This window comes from Arvicanthis niloticus, chromosome 8 (genome assembly GCF_011762505.2).
Source record: "Arvicanthis niloticus isolate mArvNil1 chromosome 8, mArvNil1.pat.X, whole genome shotgun sequence".
In the NCBI taxonomy this organism is placed as follows: domain Eukaryota; kingdom Metazoa; phylum Chordata; class Mammalia; order Rodentia; family Muridae; genus Arvicanthis; species Arvicanthis niloticus.
In genome coordinates, this window is record NC_047665.1 from 63,314,312 (window position 1) to 63,324,118 (window position 9,807).

General features: G+C 40.6%; 1 pseudogene; it reads left to right on the forward strand.

The window, feature by feature from the left end:
• Positions 1-7,866: 7,866 nt before the first annotated feature.
• On the forward strand, positions 7,867-8,370 carry LOC117714110 (small ribosomal subunit protein eS19 pseudogene; annotated as a pseudogene).
• The last annotated feature ends 1,437 nt before the right edge of the window (positions 8,371-9,807 follow it).

Here is a 9,807-nt window from a genome sequence, read left to right on the forward strand (position 1 = left end):
AGAAGACCAAACACAAGCGAGACAACTGGAAAGGCAGGCTACAATCAGAGACAGAAGCACAGGTAGCATTAGATTTAACAAGATGGCAAAAGGCAGGCGCAAGAACGTAAGCAACAGAAATCAAAGTTATATGGCAACATCAGAACCCAGTTCCCCCATCATAGCAAGCCCTGAACACCCCATAACACCAGAAAAGCAGGATTCAGAATTAAAATCACTTCTCATGATGATGATAGATGACTTTAAGAAAGACATAAATAACACTCTCAAAGAACAGATAGAAACCCTTAAAGCGGAAACACAAAAATCCCTTAAGGAATTGCAAGAAAATGCAACCAAACGGGAGAAGGAATTAAACAAAACCATGCAGGATCTAAAAATGGAAGTAGAAACAATAAAGAAATCACAAAGGGACAACACCATGGAGATAGAAAACTTAAAAAACGATCAGGAGTCATAGACACAAGTATTACCAACAGAAGACAAGAGATGGAAGAGAGAATCTCATGTGCAGAAGATACCATGGAAAACATTGACACAACTGTCAAAGAAAATGCAAAATACAAAAAGCTACTAACCCAAAATATACAAGAAATCCAAGACACAATGAGAAGGCCAAACCTAAGGATAATAGGAATAGATGAGGGGGAAGACTCCCAACTTAAAGGACCAGTAAATATCCTCAACAAAATTATAGAGGAAAACTTCCCTAACCTAAAGAAAGAGCTGTCCATAATTATACAAGAAGCCTACAGAACTCCAAATAGTTTAGACCAGAAAAGAAATACTTCCCGCCACATAATAGTCAAAACATCAAATGTACAAAACAAAGAAAAAATACTAAAAGCAGTAAGGGAAAAAGGCAAAGTAACATTTAAAGGCAGACCTATAAGAATTACACCAGACTTCTCACCAGAGACCATAAAAGCCAGAAGATCCTGGACCAATATCATACAGACCCTAAAAGAACATAAATGTCAGCCCAGACTACTCTACCCAGCAAAACTGTCAATCATTATTGATGGAGAAACCAAAATATTCCATGACAAATCCAAATTTACACAGTATCTCAACACAAACCCAGCACTTCAAAGGATAATTGGTGGAAAACTCCATCACAAGGAGGGAAACTCCAACCTAGAAAAAGCAGGAAAGTAATCTTCCAAAAACCGAAAAAGAAGGTAGCTACACAAACATATCTCCACTGCCAATAACAAAAATAACAGGAAATAACACTCATTTTTCCTTAATATCTCTTAATATCAATGGACTCAATTCTCCAGTAAAAAGACATAGATTATCAGACTGGATATGTAAACAGGACCCAACATTTTGCTGCATTCAGGAAACGCACCTCTGTGGAAAGGACAGACACTACCTCAGAGTAAAAGGTTGGAAAACAATCTTCCAAGCAAATGGTCCCAAGAAACAAGCTGGAATAGCGATTCTAATATCAAATAAAATCAGTTTTCAACCAGAAGTAATCAAAAAAGATAAAGAAGGACACTTCATATTCATCAAAGGAAAAATGTACCAAGAGGAACTCGCAATTCTCAACATCTATGCCCCAAATGTAAGGGCACCCACATACATAAAAGACACTTTACTAAAACTTAAAGCATATATTGCACCCTACACAATAATAGTGGGAGATTTCAACACCCCACTCTCAACTATGGACAGATCATGGAAACAGAAACTAAATCGAGACACAATGAAACTAACAGAAGTTATGAACCAATTGGACTTAACTGACATCTATAGAACATTTCATCCTAAAAAAAAAAAGAATATACCTTCTTCTCAGCACCTCATGGTACCTTCTCCAAAATAGACCATATAATTGGTCACAAAACAGGCCTCAACAGATATAAAAAGATTGAAATAATCCCTAGTACCTTATCCGACCACCATGGATTAAGACTTGTCTTTGACATGGACAAAAACAACAGAAAGCCCACATACACTTGGCAACTGAACAATGCTCTACTCAATGATAACTTGGTCAAGGAAGAAATTAAGAAAGAAATTAAAGACTTTTTAGATTTAAATGAAAATGAGGACACAGCATATCAAAACATGTGGGACTCATTGAAAGCAGTACTAAGAGGAAAAATCATAGCTCTAAGTGCTCACAAAAAGAAAGTGGAAAGAGCATACATTAACAACTTGACAGCAAACCTGAAAGCATTAGAACAAAAAGAAGCTAGTATACCCAAGAGGAGTAGACGGCAGGAAATAGTCAAACTCAGGGCTGAAATCAACCAAGTTGAAACAAAAAGAACTATACAAAATATCAACAAAACCAGGAGCTGGTTCTTTGAGAAAATCAACAAGATAGACAAACCCTTAGCCAGACTAACCAAAGGGCGCAGAGACAGCATTCAAATTAATAAAATCAGAACTGAAAAGGGAGACATAACAACAGAAACAGAGGAAATTAAAAAAAAAATTATAAGATCCTACTACAACGGCCTATACTCAACAAAATTGGAAAATCTGGATGAAATGGACAATTTCCTAGATAGATACCAGGTACCAAAGTTAAACGAGGAGCAGATAAACCATCTAAACAGTCCCGTAACGCCAAAAGAAATAGACACAGTCATTAAAAATCTTCCCACCAAAAAAATGTCCGGGGCCAGATGGTTTCAGTGCAGAATTCTTTCAGACCTTCAAGGAAGACCTAATACCAATCCTCTTCAAGCTATTCCATCGAATAGAAACAGAAGGAACACTACCCAATTCATTCTATGAAGCTACTATTACACTCATACCTAAACCACAGAAAGACCCAACAAAGAAAGAGAACTACAGACCAATCTCTCTTATGAATATTGATGCAAAAATACTCAATAAAATTCTCGCAAACCGAATCCAACAACACATCAAAACAATTATCCATCAAGATCAAGTAGGCTTTATCCCAGGAATGCAGGGATGGTTCAATATTCGGAAATCCATCAATGTAATCCACTACATAAATAAACTCAAAGAAAAAAACACATGGTCATCTCACTAGACGCTGAGAAAGCATTTGACAAAATTCAACATCCCTTCATGTTAAAAGTCTTGGAAAGATCAGGAATTCAAGTCCCATATCTAAACATAGTAAAAGCAATATACAGCAAGCCAGTAGCCAACATCAAACTAAATGGAGAGAAACTTGAAGCAATCCCACTAAGATCAGGGACTAGGCAAGGCTCCCCACTATCACCTTACCTATTCAATATAGTACTGGAAGTCTTAGCTAGAGCAATTAGACAACAAAAGGAAGTCAAAGGGATACAGATAGAAAAGGAAGAAGTCAAAATTTCACTATTTGCAGATGATATGATAGTATACTTAAGTGAACCTAAAACTTCCACCAGAGAACTCCTAAACCTGATAAACAACTTTAGCAATGTGGCTGGATATAAAATCAACTCAAACAAATCAGTAGCCTTCCTCTATTCAAAGGATAAACAGGCAGAGAAAGAAATTAGGGAAATGACACCCTTCACAATAGCCACAAATAAAATAAATTATCTTGGAGTGAATCTAACAAAGCAAGTGAAAGATCTGTATGACAAGAACTTCAAGTCTGAAGAAAGAAATTGAAGAAGATCTCAGAAGATGGAAAGATCTCCCATGCTCCTGGATTGGCAGGATTAACTTAGTAAAAATGGCTATCCTGCCAAAAGCAATCTACAGATTCAATGCAATACCCATCAAAATTCCAAATCAATTCTTCATAGAGATAGAAAGAGCAATTTACAATTGATTTGGAATAACAAAAAACCTAGGATAGCGAGAACTATTCTCAACAATAAAAGAACCTCTGGGGGAATCACCATTCCGGACCTCAAACTGGACTACAGAGCAGTAGTGATAAAATCTGCATGGTATTGGTACAGAGACAGACAGGAGGATCAATGGAATAGAATTGAAGACCCAGAAATGAACCCACACACCTATGGTCAATTGATCTTTGACAAGGGAGCTAAATCCATCCAGTGGAAAAAGGACAGCATTTTCAACAAGTGGTGCTGGCTCAATTGGAGGTCAACATGTAGAAGAATGCAAATTAATCCCCTTGCACAAAGCTCAACTCCAAGTAGATAAAGGACCTTCACACAAAGCCAGATACGCTGAAACTATTAGAAGAGAAGTTGGGGAAGACCCTCAAATACCTAGGCACAGGGGAAAAGTTCCTGAACAGAACACCAATGGCTTATGCTCTAAGATCAAGAATCGACAAATGGGACCTCATCAAATTGCAAAGCTTCTGTAAGGCAAAGGACACTGTCAACAAGACAAAACGGCAACCAACAGATTGGGAAAAGATCATTACCAATCCTACATCCGATAGGGGGCTAATATCGGATATTTACAAAGAACTCAAGAAATTAGACACCAAACAACAAAATAACCCCATTAAAAATGGGGTACAGAGCTAAACAAAGAATTCTCAACTGAAGAAACTCAAATGGCCGAGAAGCACCTTAAGAAATGCTCAACATCCATAGTCATCAGGGAAATGCAAATCAAAACAACACTGAGATACCACCTCACACCAGTCAGAATGGCTAAGATCAAAAACTCAGGTGATAGTAGATGCTGGCGAGGATGTGAAGAAAGAGGAACACTCCTGCATTGTTGGTGGGGTTGCAAGCTGGTACAACCACTTTGGAAGTCAGTCTGGCGGTTCCTCAGAAAATTGGACATAGCACTATCTGAGAACCCAGCTATACCACTCCTGGGCATATACCCAGAAAATGCCCCAACAAATAACAAAGACATATGCTCCACTATGTTCATAGCAGCCTTATTTATAATAGCCAGAAGCTGGAAAGAACCCAGATGCCCTTCAACAGAGGAATGGATACAAAATATGTGGTACATTTACACAATGGAATATTACTCAGCTATTAAAAATAACGAATTCGAGAAATTCTTAGGTAAATGGATGGAACTAGAAAATATCATCCTGAGTGAGGTAACCCAATCACAAAAGAACACACATGGTATTTATTCATTAATAAGCAGAGATTAGCCCAAAAATTTGAAACAACAAAGATTCAACTACCAGACGACGTGAAGCTCATGAAGAAGAAAGAACAAGTGAGGATGCCTAGGTCTTTCTTAAAAGGAGTAACTAAATACCCAAGGGAGCAAATATGGAGACAAAGTGTGGGACAGAATCTGAAGGGGGGGTTGTAGGGAGACCATTCCATCTGGGTATTCATTCCATGGGCAGTCACCAAAAATAGACACTGATAGGGATGTCAAGATGGGAAAGCTGACAGCAGCCTGATAAGGCTGTCTCCTTAGAGGTCCCCCAGAGTCGGACATACCCAGAGACAGATACCCACAGCTATCCATTAATTTGATCAAAGGTTCCCAATGGAGGAGTTAGAGAGTAAATTGAAGGAACCTTAAGGGCTAGTGGCCCCGTGAGGAGAGCAACAATACCAACCAGCCAGAGCTCCCCAGGGTCTAAACCACCAGCCTAGGAGCACATATGGAGAGACACACATGACTCCAGCTGTATATGTAGGGGAGGATGGCCTTGTTGGGCATAGGTGGGAGACAAGGTCATTGGTACCCTGAAGGCTGAGCACTGAGGTGGGGGGAATCTGAGGGTGGGGAGGGGGGCTGGGGTTAGGTGGGTAAACACCTTCATAGAAGCAGGAGGAGGGGGGATGAGATAAGGGGTTCCTGGGTGGTGGGGGAAATATGGTAAGGGGATAAAATTTGAAATGTAAATATTATATCCAATAAAAGAGGGGAAAAATAGAAAAGTGATTGGAACCAACATTCTTAATAAAATGTCAGCCCTCTTAAAAAAAAAAACTATCTTGATACTAAAATTTGTTTTGAGAATTGTACATTGCAGAATGATCAGCCTTGGTGTATCTACTCAACAAGCAAGCTGGGCAGACCTGCTCAAACCTCTGAGGTCCGGGAATTCCATCTGGAGGCAGTGAAGACACAGCATTAGAGGATTGTCAATTTGCTCTCCCCCCCACTCCTCTTCTAATATCTCAACGTCCATAATCAGCTTGAAGAAGCTAATGATGAGTCAGCGCCCCTATTCCCTGGGCTTGGGGACTAAGGTGGTAAATGTTGGGCTGTCTCTCTAGGGAAAAGTAGTGGTAGAAATCTGTATAATTAATATCAAGATGAAGATATAAATTCTTAAATGGCACCAATTTACTTTGTTTGCAAATTTTAAGGTTTTCATTGGCATGAGCTTTTAGTGATATAAGAGTGAGATGAATATTGTTACTCTCATAGGCATTGTACCAGTATAACACATTTAGGAATACAAAGCTTAGACCCAGTCCTTCTTTAACTTTTTTTTAACTGATTTGAGATGGTCAGCCTGTGAGTTAAGGGACTATAGCAAATTCATGACTTGGAATTTATTATAAGGGTGTTCTCTATGTTTTATTTAGAAATAGCTGAGTGGAGTTAACAGGCAACAGTCCAGATTACCTTACATGGATAGCTGGTTTTCAAAACATCAGAAATCCTTAGAATTGACATGACAAATATTTCATTAATGTTCATTTTCATTAGAGACCTGTCTGCTCCGGACAGCTTCCTATATTGAATTCTAAGAAGAAATTGAGCGTCCTTGGAGTTACTCCAGTTGTGGTGAGACAGCCACTAGGCAAGAATTGCCACTTTCCTTCTACAGACAAATTACTGTCCAGAAAAGGACACACTTGCAGAATAGTCGACTGATTATATCTGCCTAGACAGAGTAATCAGCCCTTAATAATTCTGCAGCACTACGGTCTGTCAGATGATCCTGGGCCAGAAGGCAGAAGAACAGATGCTCCAACGTTTTGAAGTAGAGCGAGTGTCCAGGTGTTCAGAGGTCTCTATAAATTGGCTAAGTTTTAGAAACTATGATTTGTGCTTCCCACAATTATAGTTAACTCAGTCATTCTGGATTTCTGATGGGGTTGAAAACATATAGCTATTGACCTTAAGAGAAAAGATGTGAGTGGATGGTTGTCAGCTGACATTCATCCTAAAGCCAGGTTCAGAACTAAATGTTTTAGTTAGAATACATGACAGAGGAGCTGGTTAGTCAACAAAAGGATGGACTGGGTATTAGGAATATCCTGTACCTCACTGGTACAAATTGGCATAATTATGCTCTAACTGTATTTTGAGAGAAAAGTTTCATTTTAACAGAAAGGGTGATGTGTAGGAGGAGCTAAGGTAGGAGGAGTACTGAGAGGAAGAAAAGGAGTAAGAAGAGGAGAAGAAGAAGGAGAGGAGAAGCTAGGTGATGAAAGAGAGAAAGAGGGGGTAGACAGGGAGGCAGATATTCATGTATCTCCACCAGTCAAAGATAGTCGTTATATCTAGGTTGGTCAGTGGATTACACCTCTGATTGAACAATTCCAAACTTATAAAGCCTATGATTAACATTATTTTTTAAAAAAATGTATAAATGCAAAAAGGAAAAGGGGGCATGGGATAGGGGTTTTCTGGGGGGGGTGAGGGGGAATGGGGAGAGGGGATGCCATCTGAAGTGTAAATAAAATATCTAATAAAAAAAAAAAGATGTTCAAGCCAAGCCCCAGTCTCTGTCTGTCTGTCTGTCTCTGTCTCTGTCTCTCTCTCTTTCTCTCTCTCTCTGAGAGATAGATAGATAGATAGATAGATAGATAGATAGATAGATAGATAGATAGATAATATATCTGCTGCCCATCCAGATTTAGAACTCTCAGCTACCTTTCCAGCACCATGTCTGCCTAGATGCTGCCAAGTGTCCCATCATGATGATAAAGGACTAAACCTCTAAACTGTAAGCCAGTCCCAATTAAAGGTTTTCCTTTATAAGAGTTGCCTTGGTGTCCCTTTCCCCTGGCTGGCAGCACGGAGGCCGCAAAATGCCTGGAGTTACTGTAAAAGACTTTAACCAGCAGGAGTTCGTCAGAGCTCTGGCAGCCTTCCTCAAAAAGTCCCTGAATGGGTGAACACAGTCAAGATTGCCAAACATAAAGAGCTTGCCCCATATGATGAGAACTGGTTCTACACACGAGCTGTTTCCACAGCACGGCACTTGTACCTCCGTGGTGGTGCAGGGGTTGGTTCCATGACCAAGATCTACGGAGGACTGCAGAGAAACGGTGTCAGGCCCAGCCACTTCAGCAGAAGCTCTAAGAGTGTGGCCCTCTGGGTCCTCCAAGCCCTGGAGGGGCTGAAAATGGTGGAAAAGGACCAAGATGGGGGCTGCAAGCTAACATGCCAGGGACAGAGAGATCTGGACAGAATTGCTGGACAGGTGGCAGCTGCCAACAAGAAGCATTAGAACAAAGGATGCTGGGTTAATAAATTGCCTCATTCATTAAAAAAAAAAAAAAAGAGTTGCCTTGGTCATGGCATCTTCACAGCAGTAGAACCCTAAGGCCAGGAATAAGGGGAGCAAGAGAAAGACATGCCAATCCCAACACTAAACTGTAGGGTGTATAAAACACATTGCAGAGTTCGTGTGGCCTGACCCCCTCTGGTCTCACAGCAATCCTGGAAAGAAGTGGTGGAATCCAAGCTTTGAGGGATTCGTGGTTTGTCCTTTTTAAGTGATGGGGTGGTGCTAGAAACCAACCCAGAATCTTTCTGTCATGCACAGTGCTATCTGTTTGCAAGGAGAAATCATGTGAGAAAGGACAACACATGAGCTCTAGGGAGACCCTAGCCCCAAACCAAGTAGACATGAAAGTCCCATCATCGCCTTTACCTTATGTGCTGATCACACAGATTTCAGGGGAAGTTCAGTCCTCTTTTCTAAGGATTTATTTTTATTTTTAATTATGCTTATGCTGGAGAGAGAAACAGGGTTGTGCACACATGTGCAAGCACCTTCAGAGATCGGTAGAGGATGCTGAATCCACTCAGAGCTGGAATGACAGGTGATCATGAGCCGCCCAGCAGGATCACTGTGGTCCAAACTTAAGTCTGCAAAACTCGTATGTGCTCTTAACCAGCGGTTCATCTCTCCACTGTCCCCCACCCCATGACTCTCCAAGAATAAGAAGTATTAGTTACTCATTGTGGTTCCAGCTGCTGGGGCTGGGGCACACACCTGGGCTGAGCTGATATGCCTAGTGTCTTCCTAGATTGTACACAGCTTTTATCACAAGCTACCCACATGTGACAGTGTCTGAGAAAGGCAAGGGGAAGTATGAGAAACCCTACACTGACATTGGCCCAGATTCTCTACATTCGGAGCCCTGAGGACACTGGAGTCTCATCATTGGACGTCAGACACACTGCTCTTTATACCTTTGGGAGCAACTTTGGCCCAGAAACAACTATAGCAGAGTATGTCCTCTGTGATGGCAAGACAGAAGGCCAAAGCCCAGGAACTTTGCCAGATGGATGAGGAAAAGCATTGTCAGAGGTCTTAGGCAATGCACCCATTGTAGGAGATAAAAGAAGAAAAGGTGGGGTGTATTAAAACTCACTGGGGAAGAATGTGGGAAACAGTTAATGGAGATTCAATGACCTATTAACGAATTACTAATATGCAGGGGATGGTAAAGCAATTGTTCTAAGTTCAAGGTATTAACCTCAGCATCTCCTCCTACCATTGTCTTAAACGGCAGAGCACAAAGCCAAGTCCTTACCTTACCGCTGGCTTGAACGAAATCGAATCTATAAGCTCACAAACTGATCACTTTCAAAGTAAGGACTTGCTGAGATTATTGGCATTAGTGGGTAGGTCAGGTTCAGGTCTCTGAAAGAAACCTGGGTTGACTCCTGATTGTTCAGTCTTGTTCCATTCTGCCATGTTATGTAGGT